This window comes from Pseudophryne corroboree, chromosome 6, assembly GCF_028390025.1.
Source record: "Pseudophryne corroboree isolate aPseCor3 chromosome 6, aPseCor3.hap2, whole genome shotgun sequence".
In the NCBI taxonomy this organism is placed as follows: Eukaryota; Metazoa; Chordata; class Amphibia; order Anura; family Myobatrachidae; genus Pseudophryne; species Pseudophryne corroboree.
This window is the reverse complement of record NC_086449.1, coordinates 10,678,759-10,689,669: the sequence shown is the minus strand read 5'-3', so window position 1 is coordinate 10,689,669 and position 10,911 is coordinate 10,678,759. Positions and strand designations below refer to the sequence as shown.

At 42.5% G+C, this 10,911-nt stretch overlaps 1 long non-coding RNA gene across 1 annotated transcript; it reads left to right on the top strand.

The window, feature by feature from the left end:
- Positions 1 to 837: 837 nt before the first annotated feature.
- On the top strand, positions 838 to 2,020 carry LOC134934760 (uncharacterized). The gene is made up of 3 exons (XR_010179797.1): positions 838 to 885; positions 1,189 to 1,263; positions 1,847 to 2,020. It is a non-coding gene; the product is annotated as an uncharacterized LOC134934760 (long non-coding RNA).
- The last annotated feature ends 8,891 nt before the right edge of the window (positions 2,021 to 10,911 follow it).

Below are 10,911 nucleotides of genomic sequence, written 5' to 3'. Positions count from 1 at the left end.
AAGTGGTAATAATTACTTTTTGTTACAGACACACTAGTTTCCTACAGTATTACTGTAATTTTTGTATTTTACAATACTTGTCATCTTTTACACACAGACCGCCTCGTAATTGATACAGAGGAGGAGCTCATTCACATTGATTCGGGGGAGGAAGAGGAGCCAGATTATAGTAAGTACAGTAGGATTTTCTCAAGCCCATTCTTAAAAGTATTGACCAAGTCCACTTTTATTACTTTTCAGGCAGGGAATTCCAAACATGTACTGTACAGTATTTCCCTCACTGTGAAGACCCCTTTTCGCCTCTGTGCGAAATCGCCTCTACTTCAACAAGAGTTACTGTGCACGTGTCCTCTGTGTCCATCTTATCAAAAACCGTTCCTGTGTATTGTCCCCTTACTGTATACAGTATATTTGTAAAGGTTAATCATGTCCCCTCTTAATCTCCTCTTTTCCAATGTAAACATGCCTAGCCTGCCTTTCCTTGTATTCCATCTTCTCAATCCACTTCATCACTTTGGTCGCCCGCCTCTAAACCTTTTGTAGTTCCACGATATCCATTTTGTATTATGGTGCCCAAAATTGTGCATCCGACCCACCCTCCACTAGCCTAACCCTCCAATCATACTCTGAATCCACACTCTGCATTCTGAATGTCGGGATCCAGACAGCAGGTCTTTTAAATACAGTACTGTATGTCCCCTACCGCTGGACAGTCATTCTGCTCCTACTGTATTATGAATATATCTCTGCCTCCTGTAGCACTGTACTACTGTGCAATTTTGTAGTAACTGTACTCTACTGTATTTTGTTTATAATATTTTTTTATTTTCAACTCAGTAATTATTGACAGTGAGGATGAGGATGAAAAACCCTCTCCCCAACTTGGTAAGTAAACTGCAGTATTGTACTGTACTGTACATTGTGTTAAACCAATGGGTTGGGTTTGCGTGACCAGCAGTCAGGATTCTAGCGGTCAGGTGACCGACAGTGGCATCCTGATTGCAGCAATCCCAACAGGGTGAGGTACGGTATCCTAACCCTCCTCCACTACCCCCTGATTCTGGCCTCGACATTCTCGTCTCTGTGTGCGAAATCTACTCTCCTCCTCCAATTCCTGACTGAATTTTTGCTTTACTGTATTCAACACAGAATACAAAAGTATATTTCATGGATTTTTTGCTTTCACAGCCCCTACACTGTCACAGGCGGTGGCGGAGGAGGAGGACCAGGACTCTATGTCCATCACCTCACTGCACCCATTAAGTAAGTCCAGTCCGGTACATCGTGCCTCTGTAGAGCCAGTTTGAGCAAGGAGAGATTGATTGCTTCTTTTTTTGGTGGGGGCCCAAACCAACCAGTCATTTCAGCCACAGTCGTGTGGCAGACCCTGTTTATATAACATAAGGGTGGTTGGGAGGGCCCAATCACAATTCCATCTTGCACCTCTTTTTTTATTTATTTATCTTTGCATCATGTGATGTTTGGGGAAAATTGTTATAAGGTTTGATGTAAAAAAAAGGTTAAAAAAAAGAGGCAGATTAGATGGGCAAAGTGGTTCTTACAGTATTTGTCATCAAATTCTATGTTTCTGTATGCAGACCCTCCAACATGACCCGCCGCACTGCTCTGTTTCTAGACTTCCCTCTTAATTTATGATTTCCATCACCTGTGTTGAACTAGTTATATGATAAGAAAGCTGTTTCTTCACAGGTGATGGCAATAATAAATTAAGAGGGAAGTCCAGAACCAGAGCATTTTGTACCTAGTGGGGCGGGTCATGTTGGAGGGTATGTGTATTTCCTGGAATGAACCTTTTTTTTTTTCACATTAATGTTTTTTTTCACAGGCCCTACACTGGAACAGGCCACGGAGGAGGAGGAGGATGATGATGATGCTGCTGCATTTAGTGGTAAGAATTATTACTGACATTGATCTGATGCCATCAGATTTTTCTGGCAAATGCGTAGAAATCGGATGAAAATTGTTTTTGTTTGAACTGGTGATATTGCCCATACAGTAGCAACCGATCACATCCCACATTAACATTTACAGTATCTAGTTACACTTACAGACGATAATACAGTACAGTAGGTAATATTTGATTGGTTGCTACTGTATGGACAACATCCTGTTCTAAAAAAAACACCCATCTTACTCAATTTCTCTCTCTCTCTCTCTCTCACCCCTTGTCACTGTCTCTCCATTCATCTCTCTAGATACTGTCAGTGATGAATTTCCCATTAGGCACGAGAGGCACGTACTGTACCTAGTGGCGGCATCTGTTTGGGGGCCTCAGTTGGATGCTTACAGTATGCTAATACTGTCATCCCAAAAATTACCACTACAGTAACTGCTAAATATTTTAAGTGTACTGTACAATATGCACATACAGTACTGTACAGTATACATAATTCAAAAGAAAAAAGAGTTGCTACCTTATTCTAGTCATAATCACCGGCATACGGGTCACTCACAAATTTTCTGATGGTCTCGGTGGGGTCCCTTGGAATCACCATGCCTGTCACAAGCATACCTTTTTTTACCCACCTGACACTGGGCCTGGACACTAGTGTACTATTACTATACTTTTTACTGTATACTGTATCTTATAATATTCTTCTCTTTTACCCACAGACGACGAGCCAGAATACATTTTTGGTAAATAAATATACTGTACAGTAGCAATAGTTGGTACTGTAATTACAGTATTTTTTTTTCTCCAACATTATTTTAAGTCAAACTGATATGACTAACTGTACTGTATTTTATCTTTTTACAGTCCGTCGCCAACCAGTGGAGGAGACACCTGGTAATAAAATAGAAATACATAATGCACTGTACTGTATTCTAACTTACTGTAACATGTATAACACTGAGCTGATCATCTTCACACCCTCTGACATAACCTTACAGTACAAACTGTACTTTCTCTCCTTTTTCACCCTCTTCACTCCACAAATGCATGCTGCGTTTCCTGACTACTGATATAATAGTGTGTAGAGCGTAGCGAGGCACCGTGCCCACCGCGTGGCGAGCGAAGCAAGCATGCAAGGGGCTGCTTTCCGCTCGCCGCCCCTGTCGGGATTGTGTGGTCGGGATTCCGGCGTCTGTATTTTGACTGCCGGGATCCCGTCCAGCGGGATTACGTACTGATCTCCAGTCTGAGCCTGCCCTAGGCATAGGCATACTTGCCAAATGCCCAGGGGCACAAGCAGCTTCTGCTGATTAATATGATATGCAGCATGCCTACAGTATATTCTGTGCATACAAAATGCATTACTAATGTGCAGCATTATGTGTATACAGTACTTTGTTGTGTAACATATACTGTAGCAAGGGCACTACTGTGTGGTCTAATGTGAACAAAGAGCAATATGATGTGATGCAATGTGAATAAGTGGGAATACTTTGAGGAGTAATGTGGTACTATCATATGATGTAACGAGAAAAAGAGACACTATTGCATGATATGTTGTGAATAAAGTTGCAGTACTGTGTGGCGTCATTTCAGATTGGGGAATTACTGTGTGGCCTTGCCCCTTCCCAGCAAGAACATGCACCGTTTTGGGATGCACACCGAATGTGCACACTGTTGCTATTTTAAACATACAGTACAGTAAGTTGGAGGAGCACCAAAATGAGGACTGCTATGGTTGAGGGGTGATGGTGCTGGGAAAGGGGTACAGGCTCAGAGGCGGAAATAGCATCTGTGCAAGGGGGCAGCATCCAAAAACTTGACTAGGGAATCATATTATTTATGGCTGGCTCTGAGTACAGTCCACTATTATGGATAGTACTCCCTACAACACCACCTACAGTACTGTAACCCTCTTTTTTCTGAAGCGGTCATGAAATGTCATGACTGCTAATACATACAGTAAATGTCTACAGTATTTGTACTGTGGTGTTTTATTCCTTTGACAATTTGTTTATGACCTATTGAAGCTAAACTCTTGTACAGTACTTTATATTTTGAATACCAGCAATACAGTATAATACTGTACCTACAGTATACAGTAATAATTGTTTACTATTTGAATGTGACTAAATGTTTTTTTTTCTCCAATATAGTGCCAATTATTTATGGGGGCCCCAGACAGGGGCAAGATAGGTGGGCTGGCCCAGAAGCGGGCAGGCAGCAGCCCACTTATACAAGAGGTAAACTAAAGCAATGTTTAAATTACCTCGACAGCATACAGTAGTGTTTGATTTACTGTACTGACAATACAGTACTGTACATTGTAAATAACAATATTGTCTAATATAGAGTAAAGTACTGTATTGCCATTACTACACTGTAAAGTATTCAGTATTTGTTTTGTAATACTGTCCTTTTTTTCCCACAGAACAGTTGCAGCGTGCCATCCAGCTCCTGCGGGTGGTGGTCCACCTCTTAGTGGACCACTTTTTTAATTTTTTATTAAGATTAATTTAATTTTATTTAATAAAAATTTTTGTTCTTGTACTCCATTGTATAGTATCTTTTTCTACTGTATAAGATAGGCATACTGTACACCATACAATTATCTGGCAGATAATCTGCAAGATCTGGCTGTTTGTAATGAAATTCTCTCCTAATTTAGCTGTGGTGTACAGTACCTCCTGAGTGTGCTGGGGTGCTTTCTGGCCAGTTTGGGGTGATTTGGAGCAAGTTTGGTCGGCCATCTGGCCGACATGTGCTGTCGACTGTTTGGCAAACATGTGTTTTCACTCCAGCATGTGTGTGTCAGGCATTTTGTGTGTGTCAGGCATTTTGTGTGTGTCAGGCATTTTGTGTGTGTCAGGCATTTTGTGTGTGTCAGCCATTGCTGTGTGGTTCCACAAATGTTAGCGTGTCAAAGTGCTGACCACTGACACCACTATTTCACTTTGTACCGCATGCCTTTTGTGGAACCACACAGCCCAGCATGACTTATTGCTGGGCTGTGTGGTTCCACAAATTTTCTTGGAAAACAAATGAACATGAGTGTCTTTACTTTAATACTTTTTTTTTTTTTTCCCCACAGATATCTATATACACAAGAAAAGAATGTAACGAAGAACAAACTACTTTTTTGTTTTAATTAACTTTCAAACTTTATTTAAAAAAAAAACACCTTTTTTTTCTTCAATAAACTTTTAAAAATAGAAGTTTCCTGTGGTTTTTATTAAAATATGAAATGCAAGATGCCTAACCAAGTTGTTTTACATACAGTATACCACTATTAATTGAATTCCCATCATACAGTAGTACTAATTTATACAGTACAGGAAGTTGGGAATTAGAGATGAGCGCCTGAAATTTTTCGGGTTTTGTGTTTTGGTTTTGGGTTCGGTTCCGCGGCCGTGTTTTGGGTTCGAACGCGTTTTGGCAAAACCTCACCGAATTTTTTTTGTCGGATTCGGGTGTGTTTTGGATTCGGGTGTTTTTTTCCAAAAACACTAAAAAACAGCTTAAATCATAGAATTTGGGGGTCATTTTGATCCCAAAGTATTATTAACCTCAAAAACCATAATTTACACTCATTTTCAGTCTATTCTGAATACCTCACACCTCACAATATTATTTTTAGTCCTAAAATTTGCACCGAGGTCGCTGTGTGAGTAAGATAAGCGACCCTAGTGGCCGACACAAACACCGGGCCCATCTAGGAGTGGCACTGCAGTGTCACGCAGGATGTCCCTTCCAAAAAACCCTCCCCAAACAGCACATGACGCAAAGAAAAAAAGAGGCGCAATGAGGTAGCTGTGTGAGTAAGATTAGCGACCCTAGTGGCCGACACAAACACCGGGCCCATCTAGGAGTGGCACTGCAGTGTCACGCAGGATGGCCCTTCCAAAAAACCCTCCCCAAACAGCACATGACGCAAAGAAAAAAAGAGGCGCAATGAGGTAGCTGTGTGAGTAAGATTAGCGACCCTAGTGGCCGACACAAACACCGGGCCCATCTAGGAGTGGCACTGCAGTGTCACGCAGGATGTCCCTTCCAAAAAACCCTCCCCAAACAGCACATGACGCAAAGAAAAAAAGAGGCGCAATGAGGTAGCTGTGTGAGTAAGATTAGCGACCCTAGTGGCCGACACAAACACCGGGCCCATCTAGGAGTGGCACTGCAGTGTCACGCAGGATGGCCCTTCCAAAAAACCCTCCCCAAACAGCACATGACGCAAAGAAAAAAAGAGGCGCAATGAGGTAGCTGTGTGAGTAAGATTAGCGACCCTAGTGGCCGACACAAACACCGGGCCCATCTAGGAGTGGCACTGCAGTGTCACGCAGGATGTCCCTTCCAAAAAACCCTCCCCAAACAGCACATGACGCAAAGAAAAAAAGAGGCTTTTTACTGATATTTGGTGTTTTGGATTTGACACGCTCTGTACTATGACATTGGGCATCGGCCTTGGCAGACGACGTTGCTGGCATTTCATCGTCTCGGCCATGACTAGTGGCAGCAGCTTCAGCACGAGGTGGAAGTGGATCTTGATCTTTCCCTAATTTTGGAACCTCAACATTTTTGTTCTCCATATTTTAATAGGCACAACTAAAAGGCACCTCAGGTAAACAATGGAGATGGATGGATTGGATACTAGTATACAATTATGGACGGGCTGCCGAGTGCCGACACAGAGGTAGCCACAGCCGTGAACTACCGCACTGTACTGTGTCTGCTGCTAATATATAGACTGGTTGATAAAGAGATAGTATACTCGTAACTAGTATGTATGTATAAAGAAAGAAAAAAAAACCACGGTTAGGTGGTAAATACAATTATGGACGGGCTGCCGAGTGCCGACACAGAGGTAGCCACAGCCGTGAACTACCGCACTGTACACTGGTTGATAAAGAGATAGTAGTATACTCGTAACAACTAGTATGACACTATGACGACGGTATAAAGAATGAAAAAAAAACCACGGTTAGGTGGTATATATTATAATAATAATACAATTATGGATGGACGGACTGCCTGCCGACTGCCGACACAGAGGTAGCCACAGCCGTGAACTACCGCACTGTACACTGGTTGATAAAGAGATAGTAGTATACTCGTAACAACTAGTATGACACTATGACGACGGTATAAAGAATGAAAAAAAAACCACGGTTAGGTGGTATATATTATAATAATAATACAATTATGGATGGACGGACTGCCTGCCGACTGCCGACACAGAGGTAGCCACAGCCGTGAACTACCGCACTGTACACTGGTTGATAAAGAGATAGTAGTATACTCGTAACAACTAGTATGACACTATGACGACGGTATAAAGAATGAAAAAAAAACCACAGTTAGGTGGTATATATTATAATAATAATACAATTATGGATGGACGGACTGCCTGCCGACTGCCGACACAGAGGTAGCCACAGCCGTGAACTACCGCACTGTACACTGGTTGATAAAGAGATAGTAGTATACTCGTAACAACTAGTATGACACTATGACGGTATAAAGAATGAAAAAAAAACCACGGTTAGGTGGTATATATTATAATAATAATACAATTATGGATGGACGGACTGCCTGCCGACTGCCGACACAGAGGTAGCCACAGCCGTGAACTACCGCACTGTACACTGGTTGATAAAGAGATAGTAGTATACTCGTAACAATTAGGATGACACTATGACGGTATAAAGAATGAAAAAAAAACCACGGTTAGGTGGTAGGTATATAATAATAAATAATACAATTCTGGTCGGACGGACTGCCTGCCGTGTGCCGACACAGAGGTAGCCACAGCCGTGAACTACCGCACTGTACACTGGTTGATAAAGAGATAGTAGTATACTCGTAACAATTAGGATGACACTATGACGGTATAAAGAATGAAAAAAAAACCACGGTTAGGTGGTAGGTATATAATAATAAATAATACAATTCTGGTCGGACGGACTGCCTGCCGTGTGCCGACACAGAGGTAGCCACAGCCGTGAACTACCGCACTGTACACTGGTTGATAAAGAGATAGTAGTATACTCGTAACAATTAGGATGACACTATGACGGTATAAAGAATGAAAAAAAAACCACGGTTAGGTGGTAGGTATATAATAATAAATAATACAATTCTGGTCGGACGGACTGCCTGCCGTGTGCCGACACAGAGGTAGCCACAGCCGTGAACTACCGCACTGTACACTGGTTGATAAAGAGATAGTAGTATACTCGTAACAATTAGGATGACACTATGACGGTATAAAGAATGAAAAAAAAACCACGGTTAGGTGGTAGGTATATAATAATAAATAATACAATTCTGGTCGGACGGACTGCCTGCCGTGTGCCGACACAGAGGTAGCCACAGCCGTGAACTACCGCACTGTACACTGGTTGATAAAGAGATAGTAGTATACTCGTAACAATTAGGATGACACTATGACGGTATAAAGAATGAAAAAAAAACCACGGTTAGGTGGTAGGTATATAATAATAAATAATACAATTCTGGTCGGACGGACTGCCTGCCGTGTGCCGACACAGAGGTAGCCACAGCCGTGAACTACCGCACTGTACACTGGTTGATAAAGAGATAGTAGTATACTCGTAACAATTAGGATGACACTATGACGGTATAAAGAATGAAAAAAAAACCACGGTTAGGTGGTAGGTATATAATAATAAATAATACAATTCTGGTCGGACGGACTGCCTGCCGTGTGCCGACACAGAGGTAGCCACAGCCGTGAACTACCGCACTGTACACTGGTTGATAAAGAGATAGTAGTATACTCGTAACAATTAGGATGACACTATGACGGTATAAAGAATGAAAAAAAAACCACGGTTAGGTGGTAGGTATATAATAATAAATAATACAATTCTGGTCGGACGGACTGCCTGCCGTGTGCCGACACAGAGGTAGCCACAGCCGTGAACTACCGCACTGTACACTGGTTGATAAAGAGATAGTAGTATACTCGTAACAATTAGGATGACACTATGACGGTATAAAGAATGAAAAAAAAACCACGGTTAGGTGGTAGGTATATAATAATAAATAATACAATTCTGGTCGGACGGACTGCCTGCCGTGTGCCGACACAGAGGTAGCCACAGCCGTGAACTACCGCACTGTACTGTGTCTGCTGCTAATATAGACTGGTTGATATTTAAAGAGATATTAGTAGTATACAACAATACTATACTGGTGGTCAGGCACTGGTCACCACTCCTGCAGCAAAAGTGTGCACTGTTAATTAATATAATTGTACTCCTGGCTCCTGCTAACAACCTGCAGTGCTCCCCAGTCTCCCCCACAATTAATTATAAGCTTTTAATTTATACATTGATGACTGTGCAGCACACTGGGCTGAGCTGAGTGCACACAGACTGAGTCACACTGTGTGACTGACTGTGCTGTGTATCGTTTTTTTTTTCAGGCAGAGAACGGATATAGCAGAGAGAAGTGAACGGATATATTATATTAAATAAAAGTTAACTAGCAACTGCACTGGTCACTGACTGTGGTAAACTAACTCTGTCTGCGACTCTGCACAATCTCTCTCTATCTAATCTATCTATCTCTATTCTAATGGAGAGGACGCCAGACACGTCCTCTCCCTATCAATCTCAATGCACGAGTGAAAATGGCGGCGACGCGCGGCTCCTTATATAGAATCCGAGTCTCGCGATAGAATCCGAGCCTCGCGAGAATCCGACAGCGTCATGATGACGTTCGGGCGCGCTCGGGTTAACCGAGCAAGGCGGGAAGATCCGAGTCGCTCGGACCCGTGGAAAAAAAAGTGAAGTTCGTGCGGGTTCGGATTCAAAGAAACCGAACCCGCTCATCTCTATTGGGAATACAAACATTGGAAACCACGTCATGTTTATTTTAAGAAACACTTTATTTACGGACAAAATCATTTGGAACATGTAACATCACACATACTGTACTGTATTGTAATAAAGCCAACATCACACATACTGTACGGTACTTTAATCAAAAGGTAACAGCACAAATACAGTAACAATATCAACTTTAACATTTTTATAATTTATTTTTTTGTGGTGGTGGTGCGGGGTAATGGTTTTTGTACTTTATTTTTAGGTTTTGCTTTTTTGAATTATTTTTCGTTTTTGTCTTTTGCTTTTTAACACTGTCGCATACGGACACCAGAATAGAGGACTGACAACAGCAGCCCCTGGATGGAAACGCAGCCCAAGGCCCCAGATGGACACAGCACAATGGACTCGGCTGCTACTGGATAGATACAGCAGCGCCCAAAAAATCAACAGGAATAAAAGGGGCAACTTGTAACAGGCCCTTACATTACCAGGAATGTGGTGAGCCAAGTTCATGCACTCCCCTTTGAGTAACCGAGCTGCTCCAAGTGGATTCAGCACAGTGCATGCAGCCCCAGAAAATGTACAGGTCATACAGGTACATTGACACAATTTTTTAGCTTCAGCTGTGTGAAGCTGATGTGCTGAAGCTAGGAGGTAGGTAATGATCTGGTTTCATCATAGTCGAGCTTCCAAGTCATTTTCCTCTTCGTTCTCAGCACAGAGTTTATGGTATCCCTTATCTTCCTCTTTTCTGGATCACCAATCCTCACGCGGCGTTCACACCTAGCCATGATGTCATGTACCAGATTTTTGGGCAGCGGAAGTTTGCCCTTGGAACCATCAAAGTTCACACGATTGGCCCACGTCAAGTATTTGTCGTACCGTACATGGTGCTGGAACAGAGAATATGCATATTTCTGAATATGTCCATTTGAAGCTCTGTACAGATGGTCGTCCAGGGAAGTTGAGATGACAGCCAGGGCAATATTGTTCAGAGAGCCTCCGAATGTATTGCGAAGTGGCCTGTGAGCAGGTGTGCTGGTCATCATTGGTGTTCCTGGCAACAGCACACTTGAATCCAGGCCTCTGCGGTCGTCCAGCCCTCTGCGGTCGTCCAGGCCTCCTCTGCGGTCCTCCAGGCCT